Source organism: Dermacentor silvarum, chromosome 5 (assembly GCF_013339745.2).
Source record: "Dermacentor silvarum isolate Dsil-2018 chromosome 5, BIME_Dsil_1.4, whole genome shotgun sequence".
Classification (NCBI taxonomy): Eukaryota; Metazoa; Arthropoda; class Arachnida; order Ixodida; family Ixodidae; genus Dermacentor; species Dermacentor silvarum.
Genome location: NC_051158.1, coordinates 183,853,885 through 183,870,536, shown reverse-complemented (window position 1 = coordinate 183,870,536; position 16,652 = coordinate 183,853,885). Strand labels below are relative to the sequence as shown.

The following is a 16,652-nucleotide window of genomic DNA, read 5'->3' as shown; positions in this document are numbered from 1 at the left end:
GTGCCGGTAAGAACCTTTACGGTAGCTTATTTTGTTATCCACCTTCCTAGTTAGATTTTGAATGTATTTATTATACTTCAATGGAGACAAATACAGAATTGAAGTAGAGTAAGAGCATTTATCGGCCCATCTAGTTAACTGCCCTTTCTCGGCTAGTCAACTCTTTTCAATAACGTAAATCGAAACGCGAATTCAGCACAAATAAAACGCCCGCATTTGCGCTTTCACGTACACGAGAGTATGTAACATTGACAAGATTCAAGTTTGCAGAACAATTTTCTTTGATACCATTAGACCATTAGCGAATGGAATACTTGACAGAAGTTCATTCTCGCCTATGCATTTCTTGTTAGCATTTCAACGCACGATATGATTTAATGAAGAAAATAAAATGCGGTTTTCCGGATAGCATTATAAAGTATTCTTTATTATTTATAGGCTTTACAACATCACACAGGAGGGAAAACATAGAGGGAAACAAAGCATTTGAGAAAAATTACGCGTAATAAGAGCATGTTGCTTAAAATGATATATATCAATTAGCAATAAAATAAAGTATGTACCATACATCAGCAAGGCCAAGAGTCCAACATAACGCACATTCAATAAAAAAAACGCGCTCCACAACAACACAATGCAGATGTACTGATAAAAGGAAGCGCGGACAACATTAAATGACAGAACGATGCTTGCCAACTGTAACAATTTACTTACTCGAGTGAACCATACAAACTATCGCCCTCCTTAACTTGGGGAGAACCACATTTAAAAAAGAAATTTAATCCACTTACAAAAAAAACACCTTAACATAGCAGCTGACCTACACAATTTTGAAAATGGTTTTTGCTCAAAATATGGCATTGTTAGAAGTCCGTAGATCATCCCGTATTTCAAAATTGGATGGAGCTGAAGTCTTCCTAAATGATTGACGACAGAAGTGAACAAGTGAACACACCCAAACGACACGCACAGAAAATTTGACTGCCTAGCCGACGTGCAAGTAACGATCGCGCCCATTGACCATACCACATTTAGGGTGCCTGAATAGTATCCTTTTTGCCGGGAGAGGGAGAACACGCAGGCACGACAATGGACACGTCGCATTCCGGTGGGGTCAATGTCGATAAAACCTGCCAAACGCGTGTCGGAGTGACGAGAGGCGACGATTCTTCTCGCCTCCCCAACTTACTTGCACACACTAAACATTTTCACACCCTTAAGGGTGTTAAAATGGGTGTTTTCCGCATTTACACCCCTGTGCACAGCCTATTAGCACCCATTTTGTTGAAAACACCCTATCATATGGGTGTATACGGCACATAAGGTGCGAAGTTGCTCAAAGAAGGGTGTTAAATCGACGTCTGAAGGGTGTTGAACACAAGGATGCATGCATAAATCTGGCCATAAGAACGCGTATACGTCCGCGCAATGAGCCATGTGTCTATGTATGACATTTTTTTCTAAGATACTGATGTTACTGGTATGACGGGCACTCCAAAACGTATTACCCTGAAAAGTACACACATTCACTTGCAATTTCATGAAATATCCTTAGATTTAGTTCTCACTGTGATACTACCCCAGCTAGCACAAAATCGATAGAAAACTGCTTCCATACCGATTCGCCAAGACTAAATGAACGTCTGAAAGACGCACTAAAAAATCCGTGCAGTCCGTTTAGAAGGTGATAAACGGTCGTATATCGTTGCTAATGTCCGGCGAATATGACTATTGCAAGAAGTTCTAGAATCCTGCTTAAAGTAGTTTAAAAAAATCCCGTCTTGAAATGGGATTTTGTAAGACGATTAGAAGCATTTAAAAAATACAGATTGAATCCTGCTACAATCGGGATTTTGACATCCGTTTTCTTTCACCCTCCCCTCTAAAGCCACCCTCGTCTCCCTTTCGTTCCCTCTCCCCATGCCCCTGTGGCGTTTCGCCGGCCAGCGGCATGCAGGTTTGCGCTTGTGCAATACACGAAACACATACAGCAATAACATTTTTTATTGCAAAAAGTAAACACGACTAGACAAACTAGCAATCAACATTAAATATGAGTGCCTCCGAGTAACGTCCATTACAGGCATCGACCTTGATAAACCTGGTTTCGAACAGGCTGCTGGGCTGTAGCTCCTTAATTCAGCAGGTCTTCTTACTGCAAAAACATGAGGCATGTGTAAAACGTATGTTAATTGAAGCACACTTTTCTTAGTGAAGTATAGTTTTTCAATGCATTGACAATAAGCACTGCAATATATCTTAGCAATGGGCAGCACTACAATATATTGGTCCCAGCACACAGTTTTCGAGCATTCCACCTTTTTTAACATGGTTCTAACATTAACCGATCACAAGTGAAATTCTCTTCTGTTGACTTGAAGACATACTTTACACTAACTGAAGGTGTTGCGTGTACAATCCCCAACCAGTGTAAGTGTCGGCTATTTTTCTAGCTTTCAGGAGGCTGCTGTCTTGACTAGTTGGCGACTGGTAGATGACAGCAGCCTCCTAAACATGTGCGAAGTAGGTGCTAATTAGCATTCAAAGAAAGGAATAGATAATGCATTTCTGATAATGTTGTACTAGAAAAGAGGTAAGTGCGGCTCTGCAAAGGCACAGCTTCAGTGTGACAGCATTGTTACACCACCCCAATTTTATTTGCCAAAGATCACATAGCCAATTCAGAAATGGCGAATGCTTGAGCATATACCTAAACACCAGTCTATCAAACGCATCGCATACTTCAAATTGAGCAAATATATTGCGATTCCTTAAAAATAAAAAACAGCAGACGAGTGCAACCTTGAGTAACTGCTACCATTTGCAGCACGGCTTCTTCAAGCATATACAGTAAGAACTTCAGTTGCTTGTAATTAAACCATTAAAATGTTGCACGCCTATGACTTGCCTTTTGAAACCCTCCACACAATAACATTGCGAAGCACTTGTAAAGAAATTTTTTTACAAAAACAGTGAGTCATCCACACACAGGTGGCAACAAACATCGTAATTTTCCACCCAGTTTCACTAACTTTGACCTTGGTGACATTTATAGTTATGCAAGCCAATGGGTTAAAGGTTAAGCTCGTGCAGTTTAAAAATGAATTATGCTCTAGAGTGCTTGCATATGCAATTTATTGCTTACACGGAAATGAGCCCCCACACTAAAACCCACACACGGCGCGCGGCGATTTCATCGCCGTTGCACTTTATATGGAATATCACGGCGACGACGACGGCGGCAAAAATGCGCTTGGAGTGTCCATATAATTTCTATCGCAATAAAAGAAAAAGAACCGCGGCGTAAATTCCTCTCTCTCAAATGGCAAGGCCGCCGTTACGTCGTCGCCCCGTAACACGCGTGTACGAGTCGATGTCTCAACGCTGCGGCTGCGATGCAGAGGGAAGCAACGACGGAGGCCCAGTCCGGCCAACGAAACTGCTCACAACCGGCCAACGCTCGCTTCAACGGCAGTAAACGAAAGGGAGAGGGCTAAGCTGGCGCCGGCGGGAGCAGCGGCGGGAGCGCACAGAGACAGTCGAAGGTGGGGGAGCTACGAGGGAGTTGAGAGGGAGAGTGAGGGGAGCCACCGAAGCGACGGGGTCAACACTGCTGAAGCCAAATCCGCTTCCCTGGCGCCCTCCTCCCTCACCCTCGACGTGTCCGCGCGCGCCCGGCGCCGCCGTGCTGGCGCCGCCCGCTCCCTACAGCCACAGTACACCCATGGGCGTCTTGCGCTGGAGTCTGAAGTATAGTAGCGGCGCCTGGTGGCGGCGAAAAACGTCATCTGGGTAGTACCAGCTTGGATAGTATTGAGCCCTGGCTGTGGGGAAGCACGTTTCTAGCCCGCGTTTTGCGTCGATTCGCACTGTTTTCAGCCCTGTTTCGAGTGCGAAAAGGCTCGTCACTTCTCACAGACCATGGCGACCAGGTTGCGAGCTGGCCGCAGCCTATAGTTGTACGAAAACGGACTCTCCGTGTGCCGTAGGACGTAATGCTGGAAGCAGAAGACATCGGGGACGCCGATCCGGAGAGACCTAACTCAGCCTCGAAAAAGCGTTACCGTCGTTACTGCTGCGTCGTGGGCTGCCATGAAGAAGAAGGCCTGAATCTCAACATCAGATTCTACCATTTTCCTTCAAGGCCTCTCGAAGTGGAGCGTCGGGCGCGCTGGATAACTGCAGTTTGTCGCGCTGGGTAAGCGAAATGGAAGACCGACATAGCAGCAGGCATGGCAGTGATTCACCATTCGAGACCCGGCCACAGCGACAATTAACACTTCGACCGGTGCGAAGTGATGACCAGGTGTGTGCAAATGACCACAAGTGGTCGGGCAGATTCGGTGACAATTCACTACCCCACTACGAGCAGCACACGTTAGAGAGTTGAATGTGCTCATCCTTGACCTCAAGCCAGTACGTTGAGGCAGCACAGCAAGGTAGTATTGATTACAGCACATCGATGTTCGAGCGCTGTAATTAAAAGCTACATCAAGCGAGCAGCGCACGAGCTCGCGCTGCAGCGCGATTCGCACGTACGTGCGTTACTGCGAGCTTATATGCATTGCACAGTTATTTATCAATTGCTAAAGGGACAGATGGCCGCTACTACAGAGCAGGCATAATTACTTGTCTAGCGGCATGTAGTCAACAAAGATTGCAGGAGACCCGCCGTTTCGCGGCATGTCAAAAGACCGCTGCCGTCGCGGCGCGTACGATCGTGCGCTCGAGCAGTTCGTACACCGCGGCATGCTGAAAGACCGCTGCCGTCGCGTACCGTCGTGCGCTCGAGCAGTTCCATACACATGTCTGCTTCTCGCTGCTGTGAATTCACTTAATAGAAAGCATTTCCTCGCGTTTGTGCGCCTGAATCTAGCAGCGTGCAAACCTTACCTGAAGTTCAACTTCGCACGTGCGTGGCTCACTTCACTTTCTATTGACACCGCGCTAAAACTTCGCCGCTTATTTCTTGAACGGCGTACACGTATTCGGCGTTGCATAATTTCTTGCCTTTACGCAGCATACCACCCATGGAAAAATCTTCAGCGCCCGATATTCGCTGCAAGCCGTGGCACAACACAACCGAAAGTGGCGGGTCCATATTGTAAACGTGCTTCCCGAAGCAGACGACCGAACTTGGTACTACCCAGTTTCGGATTGAGGGCGCTTTTTAGCATCATTTTTGCAGCGCCCCCTGGGCAACGCAAGAGCCTCATACAATCTGCCATTATCGCGAAGCGAGCGTTGGCCGACGTGGGCAGTCTCGTGGCCCCTGCACGCCATCTGCTTGCGCGCCGTGATATATAACGACTCCGTTCGTACGTCGTGCTGTGGTGCCCGAATACTTCAGAAATAAGTCCTTCCTTTAATTCGAACAAACTTTCGGGCTCCTTCGAGTTCGAATTATTGAGATTCGGCTGTATATGTGTCACGCTGAAAATTTAATTCGTACGACTTTAATATAAAATAAAAGTTACCTGGGTTCTTAGAGTTCAGGAGTTTCGTGGTGGCCCTTTGGGCGGCGGCGTTTTCGTGTGCCCCTTTCGGCACCTGCAGACGGTACATGATCGGCGTCTTCACCCTCACGCGCCTTCTCTCTTGCACGTAGGTATGTGCCTGCATAGTAAAAACTATTGTTATACTGAGGAACTCGGAGTATCCATGTTTATAATGTAACGGCAGTGCCTATTACAACTGTATAATGAAATTTTTCTTTTTTAACAGAATTCTGTTACTGCACAGACTTGCAAAAAAAAAAAGAAAACGCCAGTGCGACTTCAAAATTTATTTGCTGCATGGCTGAAGCCAAAAAATGTTAGGTATCCTAAAAAAGATGCTGTAAATAGCTGCACTATCCGATTATGTTACAAAAAACAAGGCAACAGTGCACTACATACAGGGTGTTTCATTTAACTTTAGCCAAATTTTAAAAATATGCAAGTGCCACGTACCAGGACAGAACCAAGGTAATGTTGGAGATACTCAGATTATTTTTTGCATTCAGCCTAGTTAGATAATTAGTTCTAATTATTTATTGAACTTCTCAATTACTATAGTTAGATTAAATGTGTCAATGAGAAGATTGTAAAGCAACATGAGAAACCCCCGATACCGCTTTCTGTTTCTCAATATGAGCTACATAAAGTGTTTTTCCAAGTGTGAAAGATGCTTGCCAAAACACGCAAACTGCCTCGAGCGGCCAGTCGTTCGGCAGTTTTGCGTGTATTCGCAGGCATCTTTCACGCTGGGAAAAAATGTCACAGTTTCGCCCTAAGAGTGAAGCAATGAATGCGATAGCAACACAGCAATGTCATACGAAGTAAGGTGAGCGGCTTTGGTAGCAATATGAATTGTAGTAAACATGAGCTGATTAAGTAAGCAGGTGTGCTGCGGCGTAAGTAGACCGACATGAAGAGAGACTCGATGACCACGAGAAGGCGCGTGTGAAACGGTGGTGTTGATGAGAATCGCTTCCCGTGGGCAGCCCGTGCGAAGGGACACACCTGTAGCGCTGCACTGCCGATCCGGGCAGCATTACCTGTGTAGCGTGCGTTGGAAAATGTGGCCCGACTATTACTAACTGAATGAACAAGCGTGGTGTGAGCGCGCACAAACAAACATGAATAGGTCACACTGAATGACTGCAGACAACGACTGTCAAAACGCTGGCAGCGAGCCCATACGCCGCAGCGGGCGAAGGTACGTGCGGTCTATCGCTTCAACGGAAACTGAGCGGCGAATGCACGGCGCATAAAGCTCAGAGCCGTGTGGAGATAAGAGACGGTGCGGACGAGCGACGAGCGCGGTTGTTGGCAGAGTAGAAGTGCCCCCCCCCCGCCCCCGCGCTCCCTCCGGCGCTGGCTTCCCGCTTCCTTGCTTGCGCGTGGGTGATTGAGTGCGTTCGCTCTCCGTGATAGCGCGCGTCCCCGCACGCTTCCGCTCGGGCATGCGGCGCGCGGCGAAGACTTTATCTATAGGGAACCTCACGGCGACGGCGACGACGACGGCGACGGCAGAAATCCGGTAGAAGTGCCCATATAATTGCTATCGCAATAAAACACACGAGTGATCTCGCACAAGAGCGTTGACAGAAGAATGCTGAGGCTACGCGAAGAAGATCGTAGCACGTCTCATCATTTCGCGCCAAACGGGAATGTCATTGTCATCCTAACGATCACCGGTCAAAGAAACGTCACAGAGGTAATTCTAGACAGCTTTGGCAAACCTGAATACGCACACAATAAAAGAAACGTACGCAGACGTAAACATGCCTCTTAAACAATATTAGAGATTCCAGTTAAAACCAAGGAGCTTTCATTGCAAAACTTCATTACCACCTAAAATTTTCACCTAAAACTCCCGCTTGAAAACCGTAAATAATTAAACACGACAGGTGTCAAAGTGGCAGTGACTACTTACGTGAGCAAAGAAGATGTGGAAGGCAGTCTGGCGCTCCGCAGTTCATGAACGAATACGAGTCAGGAACTTAAAGGCTGGCCCTGACAAAAATAACGGTGAATGTAACGGCGGGTTCAAAAGTTACGCAATCTGGAGGGAAGCTGCACGGAGAGCGCAATCCGCTCGGCTGCTCAGACTGCGTCGGCGCAAGCGATGACGCCGATGAGCCGTCGCGCCACTCCTCGCTTTGTCAGGTAGCCGCTATGATACGTCGCGGCGCTGCATCCTGCAGAAAGAGAGTTTTAGTAAAGCGTGATAGCGTGGTTTACGTGCGGAACGCTATTCCATTACGCTTTGAATTTTGCATACATCGGGCAACTAAGTAATTCTATGTGTGTGTGCGTCAGGAAAGTGCAAGAGGCAGCACAATGGAAGCCAGGAGCACGTTGTATTTTTACTTCCCATGTCCGCCGATCTGCAGCGAAACAGACAAGCATCACAAGCTGTCTACCATATCCTCCGAAAGCTTCTCATCTCAGAGGCCATATTGCGTCGTCGTGCCTATCTACCAACTTTACCGACAGGTGACGCTCGCATCTCAAAGAAAATTTCTCTCGTTAGGCTTAGGCGCGTTCGAAACGAGAAGCGATCTCGAAAATTCCTCAAGATTAGCCATAACACTCTCTCGTCGAAGCGGCATGAGACTAAGCAAAAGCCGTTTGCGCAGTCAATTGCTACGAACGAAGTGAATTCTACAAAAACAACGCCCAATTCAGTTCGAAGCGGGCGACCGGGACCGCCGCCATGTTTTACGTAAACTCAATCCCATGATGCAACGGCCGGAAGTGCTGCCTCCTGATTGGATCGGGCTTCTCACCGCGCGCTGAACGCTTCCGGCGGCGGGCGAAAATATCTAACCCCTCCAAGTCGGTGGCGCGCGTCCTGATTTTTGACGCCGACCGACGAGCGGCCGCCGTCGGACGAAGTTCGCCGCTTGGACGCCGGAAATTCGTTCTATGAGGGTCGGGCTTAACTCGCTTTAATAATACAAAAAAGTGATGTGCAACCTATAATGGAATCGAACCTCTGCCGTGGGGCACAGCAGCCGGTTCTCTAGCAACTAGACTACGGCGTCTTTTTCTTCCTTTCGGTCAAAGTAAAACAGGTTAACCAAACAGACAAAACGAAAACTGCGACAAACAATATCAAAACATTTTACAGTTTGAACCGTCAGTTCAGCTTGGCTGACATTGTCACTTAAAATTCTCTGAGCGTTGTCAAGGGATCTACCCTCTACAGCCACTCAGGATCACAGCAATCATGCGTTCTAAATTTTCCTTCAAAGAAAAATGGCAATATTCGCCAGGAGGGACAGATCGCGTTAAAGTGTATCGAGGAGTGTTCAACAATGTCCTCGCGTCGATGGCCAAATCAATCACGTCGAAAGTGGTGCTTAGTTTTCGGAGAAGTTCAGAAACTGCGACATGCGGAATTCGGTGACTTGTAACCCATAATGCAAGCCATGCTTGAAATTCCACACATTTACGTGGACAAATACTTGCCTGATTTTCTGCACATGATGATGCATAGTCCGAAGAACCTCCATTTTCGTTGCCCGCACTCATAGGAGAGTCGTTTTGTGGAACAAAATACTCTCTAGAAATGTCTTGCGTATGTGCTTCTACATTTTTTCCTTTGAAGGCAATGTCATTTTCCTGAAAACTGTCCTTGAATTGAGCATGCTCATGTGGCGAGGATTCTTCACTAGAAGCATGGTTACTACTTTCATTAACCTACCATGATACTTATTGGACGGTACTCGTGGCAACAGGACTGGCAGATATCAGTTCGTCATTTACTCTACGCCTCTTCTAACGGTCTGAAAGGTCAGCGTAACTTTTCTTCTTTATTGTGGACTTCATTATGAGCATAAAGAGCGAGCGGCTGCCCCTTCAGTGCTCACTCACCACAATGCTCACTCACCCGCGCCTGGGTTGATTACACTCTCTTCTAACCGGGCGAAGCAAAAACAAAAACCAACGTTCGTTTTTCCCGCCAAAAAGCAGAACAAAGAAAACAGCAACAAAAAAAATCAATAATTGTGGGCTGCTAGAACAAGCGATTTTAAACGTCTTCTAAAATCCGCCTTATAGCAAGATTTGTTCATTCCAATTGAATCCTTCTCGATGCAGACTTCTTCTATCTAGATTTTTGACGGTCAAAGCGAAATATCCATGAATAAGAATGATTATATCTCTTTTGTGCTAGCTGGGACAGTGCAATTAGACACTTTTAATACAAACTGCAGTAGTTGAATGAAAACGCGCAAGCAACTCGCAAAATTTTGCAGGAATTTAGCGGTGCCCTTAACAGCCCAACAAAAAGTGGCGAACCCCGGTGAGATGTCTTTTTAAGCGATTCAAGGTAGTAATTAGACACGCAGGCATAAAAATTAGGCTAATTCACTTGTCAACCAACCAAGTCAGACGATCCTGCTTACTTAATTGAAGCCCATCATCGATATAGTTCATAAATAGTTCTTTGAATGCAAAGAACTGATGCCGCTAATTGTTTCAGTGTAATGAATTCCGGACTATGGAAATATGGAAAACCGAAACATGTACTGCGGAAGAGCACAACTGTCACTCCTTTGGCAGATGCCCACAAGTGATGTGAATGCTTGCGCCTCACACGTGGCACGACCAATAATGTAGTGCTCTTATCGAGCCACGATCTCGCTGAAACTTTATGCTGTGACCTGGCATGGTCTCCTTGATCGGACACAGCCGGTATTTTGATCGTACCCGTAGAAGCGCGCTGATCGGCTCACTCACGGTCACGATTTCTGCGCTGCACTCACAGTCATGCAGCCCCGACCTTGTCAACCCCCCCCCCCCCCAAAAAAAAAAAAAAAAAAAAAACGTAACGCTCGACACGAAACGTATTCGCCACTCCCAGCTCACCGGTACAGCTAGAGACCACAACGAAGTGGCAGCAAGCAGGCGGCCACGACAACAAGCAAACCTGTGAGAATAAAGGGGCAGCAGCAGATAATTTTTATAGTTCGACTGAGTTCGGCGCAGCGCGACTTATACCCGTGCCACACGGGCAAAGTAAAGTGCACTTTGAGCGAGTGCACTTCACGGCAAGTGTCATTCGCAGGCTGCCACACGGGAACGCTTAGTGACACTCACTGCAGAGTGCACTCGCCGGCGAGTGTGTTCGGCGAACTCACTTCGCGGCGGCGAAGTGTGTAGCCTCGTTAGCAATGCTTAGACGATACATAAAGTGATATTGAAAGAAGAGTCAGGAGTAATTTTTAATAACATTGTTTTAAATTTCTGCGTTACAAGATAATAAAATTTGCCACACCGCAACAACAAGAACAGCAAAGAAAAAACTACTCTCGCTCTCGGGCTGTTCACGACCACGCCGGATAATGACTGCGCAGTTGCTTGGCGGATCGAGTCGTTTTGACTGTTGCTGGTCAAGTTGCCGTCGTTGCCGGCGCTTATAAAGGTGGATTGTAAATGTTGTTTCTAACAATAATAAACTGTTTTCGTGCACACATCTTTATATTAGTAAATATATGCTTTCCCGTCTGACTCCCGGTTGCCATGGCCATCAATTTGAATGAACACTTTTCTTTCTCGTGTAGCAGCGCACCGCCAAAGTGACACTCAAGCGCGCTGAAGTGCACTCGCTCAAAGTGCACTTTACTTTGCCCGTGTGGCCCGGGTATTACGCGGCTGCTCCCTCCCGACTGAAAAGCGACCAGAACTGACGCTACGACGCTTTACCATTGCCTAGACAACCCGGCGCGCGGCAGGGTGGGAAGGCGGAAGCTGTTTCGTCACCTCATTGGCTCTTGCTTCATAAGATGCACTGTCTCTTTTCTGTCTTTGTCCGCGTCTCGCGCTCTGGGAAATAATTTTAAACGTGTGATTGGTTTTATGTGCGGTATAATCAGAGACGTGGTCCGTGCGTTGTGTATTAATCGTGTCCCACCTCAACTCAAAGCCTTGGCACGCGCTGGAAGTTGGATCCACGGAAGCAGATACGAGCAGTTGCAACGTGGCCGGTGTCGGCGGTCGGTATACTACTGTCAGTATGGAAAGTTTCAGGCAAGTGTTCGTTTATTTGGTGTTTCTTTATTTGATTACGTGTTATTGTTGGCTGTAGAAGTATCTCATTGTGATCCGATAGCATAATTCACTAATGTAAGCGCAAAAGCAGTTGCACGCAGTACTACGGCAAGATGGCTACCTCGATTGCCCCGTGTGACTAACGTTCCTGTGGCCACGTCGGGCGTGGTGCGCCTGCATAATCCCGCTTTGTTTCTGAGCGCTTGCACTATCGGGAATGTGGTGTTCTTGCGAGTTCAGCGCGGCTTACAACACGCTCGTTCGTTTTGTGTCGCGTAGAAAAAGAAGTGACGACTGGCTTTGCCTTTCGAAAGTACCGGCGCAATATTGGCTCTCCCTCGCGCGCCCGCGTACTGCTGCTGCTGCTGCTACTTGCCGGACGCCTTCTTCAGCGTGTTTTGGGCTATCTTTCTCTCTCCGTTTGTGTGTTTGTGTTGGCGCGCGCGTACGTGTTTTGTAAGCGCTTTACGTGTGCGTGCGTGCATCCGTGCGTTTTTTCTGAGCGCTGTGTACGTGCGTTCGTGCATGTTTCTTGAGTGTTTTGTATGTGTGCGTGCGCGCGCGCGCGTTGCTGTTTTGCGTGTGCGCGCGTGCTTGTATGCGGGTCTCGTATGTGCTTGCGCGTGCGTGCGTTCGTGCGTGTTTTGTGAGCGCTTTGTATGTGCACGCGTGCCTGTTGTGTGAGTGCTTTGCATGTGTGCGTGCGCGCGCGCGCGTTGCTGCTTTGCGAGCGTTTTGCTTGTGCGCGCGTGCGTGCGTTCGTGCGTGTTTTCTGAGTACTTTGCGTGTGTGCGTGCGCGCGCGCATACGTGTTTTGTGAGCGCTTTGCGAGTGCGCGTGCTTGTATGCGGGTCTCGATGTGCTTGCACGTGCGTGCGTTCGTGCGTGCGTGTTTTGTGAGTGCTATGTATGTGCGTGCGCGCGCGCGTACGTGTTTTGTGAGCTTTTTGCGGGGGCGCGCGTGCTTGTGTGTGTGTGTGTGTGTTTGTGTATTGAATAAAGTCGGTAGTTTTACACAAAATAAACCTCTTCAAAATTGGTGCAGCGCCTGTCCCCGCCCTGAAAACCGAGTTTGGTGTCGAGCCACCCTGGAAGCCACCCTGGGTTATATAGAGGCGCCGGAAGACCAGTGGAAGGTGTAAGTTTCCTCCTTTTTCCCTCCTATACCCTGATGAATCCACTTCCTTCATTGTTATTGTGAAATAAACGTTTCATCAACAGCATAAATACATTAATCAGAAATCCGGAAAGTGTGTTTCACGATTACACTAATTTCGATCGTGAAACGTGTACCTTGGGTTAGCCCATATTTCCTGGAAGTAGGCAACTGCTTGTGGAGGCGGCGGCGGGCGAAATGCTGCCGCCGCTTTTCGCCCACACAAAAAATGTTTTGCCTACAAATGCAAAAACGCCCGTGTCCCGTGCATTGGGGGCACGTTGAAGGGTCAGAATCAATCCAGTCACCCGCTATCCCGTGCGCCTTAATGAAATTGTTGTTTTGACACGTAACACTTCCGAATTCAAGGAAAGAGCTGCATAAATTCTGAATAGCTGGTTATTTGCCATATTCCGCATATAGCAATTGGTTTCAGCAGCTTTTAATGAAAATATCAAGCGCTAAGATTTAGGTCTCTCTGGGGTGGTTCGCATGCCCTTCGAAGATTGTCCCCTATAGCCCAATTATAATTCGTAAAAATGGAATTTATAAGGCATGCCCTCGGACTGGAGAATGTGTTTGATTGAGCTGTAGGTTTAATTGAGAAGGTTGCAGCGAGTCCAATAAATTTTTTATGCTCTCTCAGTAGGAGTGTCAAAGTGTTAAAAGCGTATGTGCGTGTAAATTGTTGAAAGCGAGTCATGTGGTGCAGGTATGCGTGTGTGTGTAAGACTTCGCTCCTCGAAAGGGCAGGACTTGAGTAAAGTGACTTGCTGAACAACACTTTGCAATGTGGTGAACATGGTTTAAATAATGGATTTGCGACCTGCAAGGAGTTGCGACATTCTAATGCATTCCTCTTGCATTTACCACGGAGTTGCCACTGAATTGTATGACTCTCTGGTGCTGTTTGGCCAGAAATGGCAAGGAAACACAATAATTAATCAAATTTGCTTCATTCACACTATTTATAGCCAACATAGTAGCACAAGTCGCTAGTGTGATCGAGTATATATTTGCAAGGTGGCACTAAGATAACTCATTACATCCAACTTAGCCGCTTTCATAGCTGGTAATAAACTTAGAGAGCACTAAAAGAAATATTAAACAATAGAAATACCGCTGGCACAGTACTGGCAACAGTGTATGAGCAGGCAAGCGTATATGTGTGTGGAAATTTCAATGCAATGAACTTTCACTGTAACATCTGTGGTATGAGGCTTTTTTTTCTCAGTAAGCTGTACCGAGTCCATACTTCGATTTTTCTCTTACCAACCAAAATCAGCTTTATTGCCAGTGATCTTGTCTCTCGTTCTGGTAACATTTGTTTATGTGGAACTTAAAATGTCATTTCTAGCAGGTCATCCAGATGACAGCCTCACAATTCGCAGCCTTTGTGCTCTCCATCAGAAACCCATCTGGGGCAAGCCACTTATGTTTGCCTTCAGACAAGACAACATTGTAAGTAGATATGGGCGTGTAGTCGAATATTCTGAAACAAGTTTCCATTTAATACTGTGAGGCTCCTTTGATAGCCTTAGGTTGATATTTTGTGCAGTTGTGTGTGCAGTTTTTAGATATTGCCGATGGCACAGTGCACATTGCAGATATGACGACTATGAAGTATGCACTTGCAATTTCATCATTGCCTTTCATAATGAAGTTTTGTGCAAGGATATTCAGAGATTGGGGCATTTCAGCATCATATTCTCTATTGTGCATTCAGTGCTCATTTCAAGTTACCCTCCTCGTACCAATTTATTTGCGGGAAAAGAGTATTTGTTTACCCTCTGCAATGCGCTTCTTATTTGCTCATTGCGTCAAACACCTCTACCTTTAATTATCACATAATTATCACAACCTCAAAATTTCGGCTGTTATTGTTTTGAAGACAGTATCAAAATCAAAATGTGCTTGATTGCTATCAAGACTGCAAGGGAATTCAAGAAATTGCAAGAAACCATGGCTTCTTATGGTAGTTGAAAACCTCTTTTCAGCAAACCATGTGCCTATTTCGTTTACTGAGCTGCTCATGAAATTCGCAAGCATGCTTGATTTAACAGTTGTTACAGGAGAAGAGAAAAAAGATTAACAGGAGCACTTTTCACGTGGATGCAATGCTTTTGGATATTCTCCAGGTGGCAAAATGTACATTTAGGAGCTAGAGTGACCTTGAATCAGAGAGGGTGGGGCGGGGAGACAATTTGCAGCCATTGACTCATGCATGTAGTGACAACACAGGATGAGAAATTGTTGTGGCACTGCGGTCTAGTAAATAGGTCAGCACTTACATAAACTCCCCCACAGTGAGTGGGAAACGTAGGATATGTTATCCAATAAGGATGGTGCTTTTAGGAGACAGCAGGAAATTTTAGGCTCTATTTGAGCAGCTACAATATGAAGGACCACGTAAATTGTAGGAAGCCAACATAAACTGAGTAGAAGGACATACGCCACTGTTCAGAGCACGAAGTAAAAATTCGGAGCATCAGGAAGGATTGTAAGTATAAGGGAATAGTACTTGTCAGCGTATTGCCTAGCTAACAAGGGCAAAAAAATAGTTGGCAGGACGTTCTATATTTTCCAGGGAAATGTGCTGAAACACTGATTCTTACTCAGTCAGTAAAGAAATATACAACAATAAATAAAAATAACTACGTATACAGAAAAGGCCTTATAGACTGCAGTGGAGAGTTGGACATTGTTGGGCTAGATGCAAGTACTGCTTTGCTACTGTAATGCAGGGCAGGTGAGAATGCAGTTGGGGGTTTCATCATTTTCGTCTGTTGTGCACTCTCTCTGCACAATAGTGCTCTTCGTCTCGGAGTGTATAAATGTTGCATTCAAAACAATTATTTTCTCATGCCTTGAGCATAGCAGTCTTATTATGTCTTCTCCCATGAAGTCTTCTGCTGCAGGGTTTCTGAAGTGTAATGCACAACTACATTGCAGATTTTATATTGTGAGTTCTATATTGCGGTCACATCCATGCTTCTGGAGAAATGCCCATTGCTGAGAGATGTTGTTGGTAGAGTCTTTACATTTTATGCTCTTATTTTTCCATAGTAAAAAGGCTACTGTATATTCATTTTTGCTTCTATGTCATTTTGTATTCACGATGACATAGTGATCGCGGTTTCTAAATTTGAAAACTGGAAATTTTGCCCAATTAAGCTGTGCCTTGTGTTCGGTCACAATAATTAGGGATGTTGTTTTCAGAAGCTTGTTGCCTTATCAAATTCCCCGCAGTGTATTGGATCGTAATGAAATGTAGAGTCAACTCTCATGATTCTGTTGTTTTGCTAATGCAGGAAGCAGGATTCCAGCACAGCCATCTCCTGCACTTATGCTCAAGATGCACAGACAATGGAGTCCCTGTTCCGTGTGGTTAACCGTGAACAGTATTCTCGCTTTTATGAAAGCTAAAGGTGATTTCCTGCATAAATTACAATTTTGCAGCTCAAGTGTATACACTTTATTCTAATTTGAATCAAGTAATATATGCTGTTTAATACTTTTATAATGTTTGATACAATCATTTCTTGTTGGAGAATATTAAGCGTGATGTTTAACATTTATTTATGCGTGACTGGCTGATGTATGATGGCCTGCGTTTAAAAAATGTGAACTCACACATTTGAAGCTTCATTCAGTAACTAGAGTATGGCTGATTTAATAAACATTATTTTCTCATTTATGTACAAGCCCTAATCTTCCATTATCGCACAAAGTACAAATAATTTAGAAATTGACAATGTATCATCCGCATGTGGCCAGTAGAGTACCTTAATGAACAGTGGTTTGTTTTTATAAGGCCGCCATTGATACGACACTTCGCACCTAAACAGTAATAAATGTGGCATATTTAGGCTGTCTTGCAGTAGAAAAAAACATTTTCAAGCAACATATTTTATAACAGACCATGCAGTGCCTTCGCATTACAAAATTTAAGG

The 16,652-nt window shown here is 45.7% G+C and overlaps 2 long non-coding RNA genes across 2 annotated transcripts; one reads left to right on the top strand and one right to left on the bottom strand.

Annotated features, from left to right (window-relative positions):
- Nucleotides 1–1,629: 1,629 nt before the first annotated feature.
- On the bottom strand, nucleotides 1,630–7,594 carry LOC125945246 (uncharacterized). The gene is made up of 3 exons (XR_007466734.1): nucleotides 7,420–7,594; nucleotides 5,478–5,616; nucleotides 1,630–2,155 (listed from the first exon to the last, which is right to left on the bottom strand). It is a non-coding gene; the product is annotated as an uncharacterized LOC125945246 (long non-coding RNA).
- A 4,650-nt stretch (nucleotides 7,595–12,244) lies between these two features.
- LOC125945247 (uncharacterized) lies at nucleotides 12,245–16,124 on the top strand. The gene is made up of 3 exons (XR_007466735.1): nucleotides 12,245–12,681; nucleotides 14,060–14,160; nucleotides 16,011–16,124. It is a non-coding gene; the product is annotated as an uncharacterized LOC125945247 (long non-coding RNA).
- The last annotated feature ends 528 nt before the right edge of the window (nucleotides 16,125–16,652 follow it).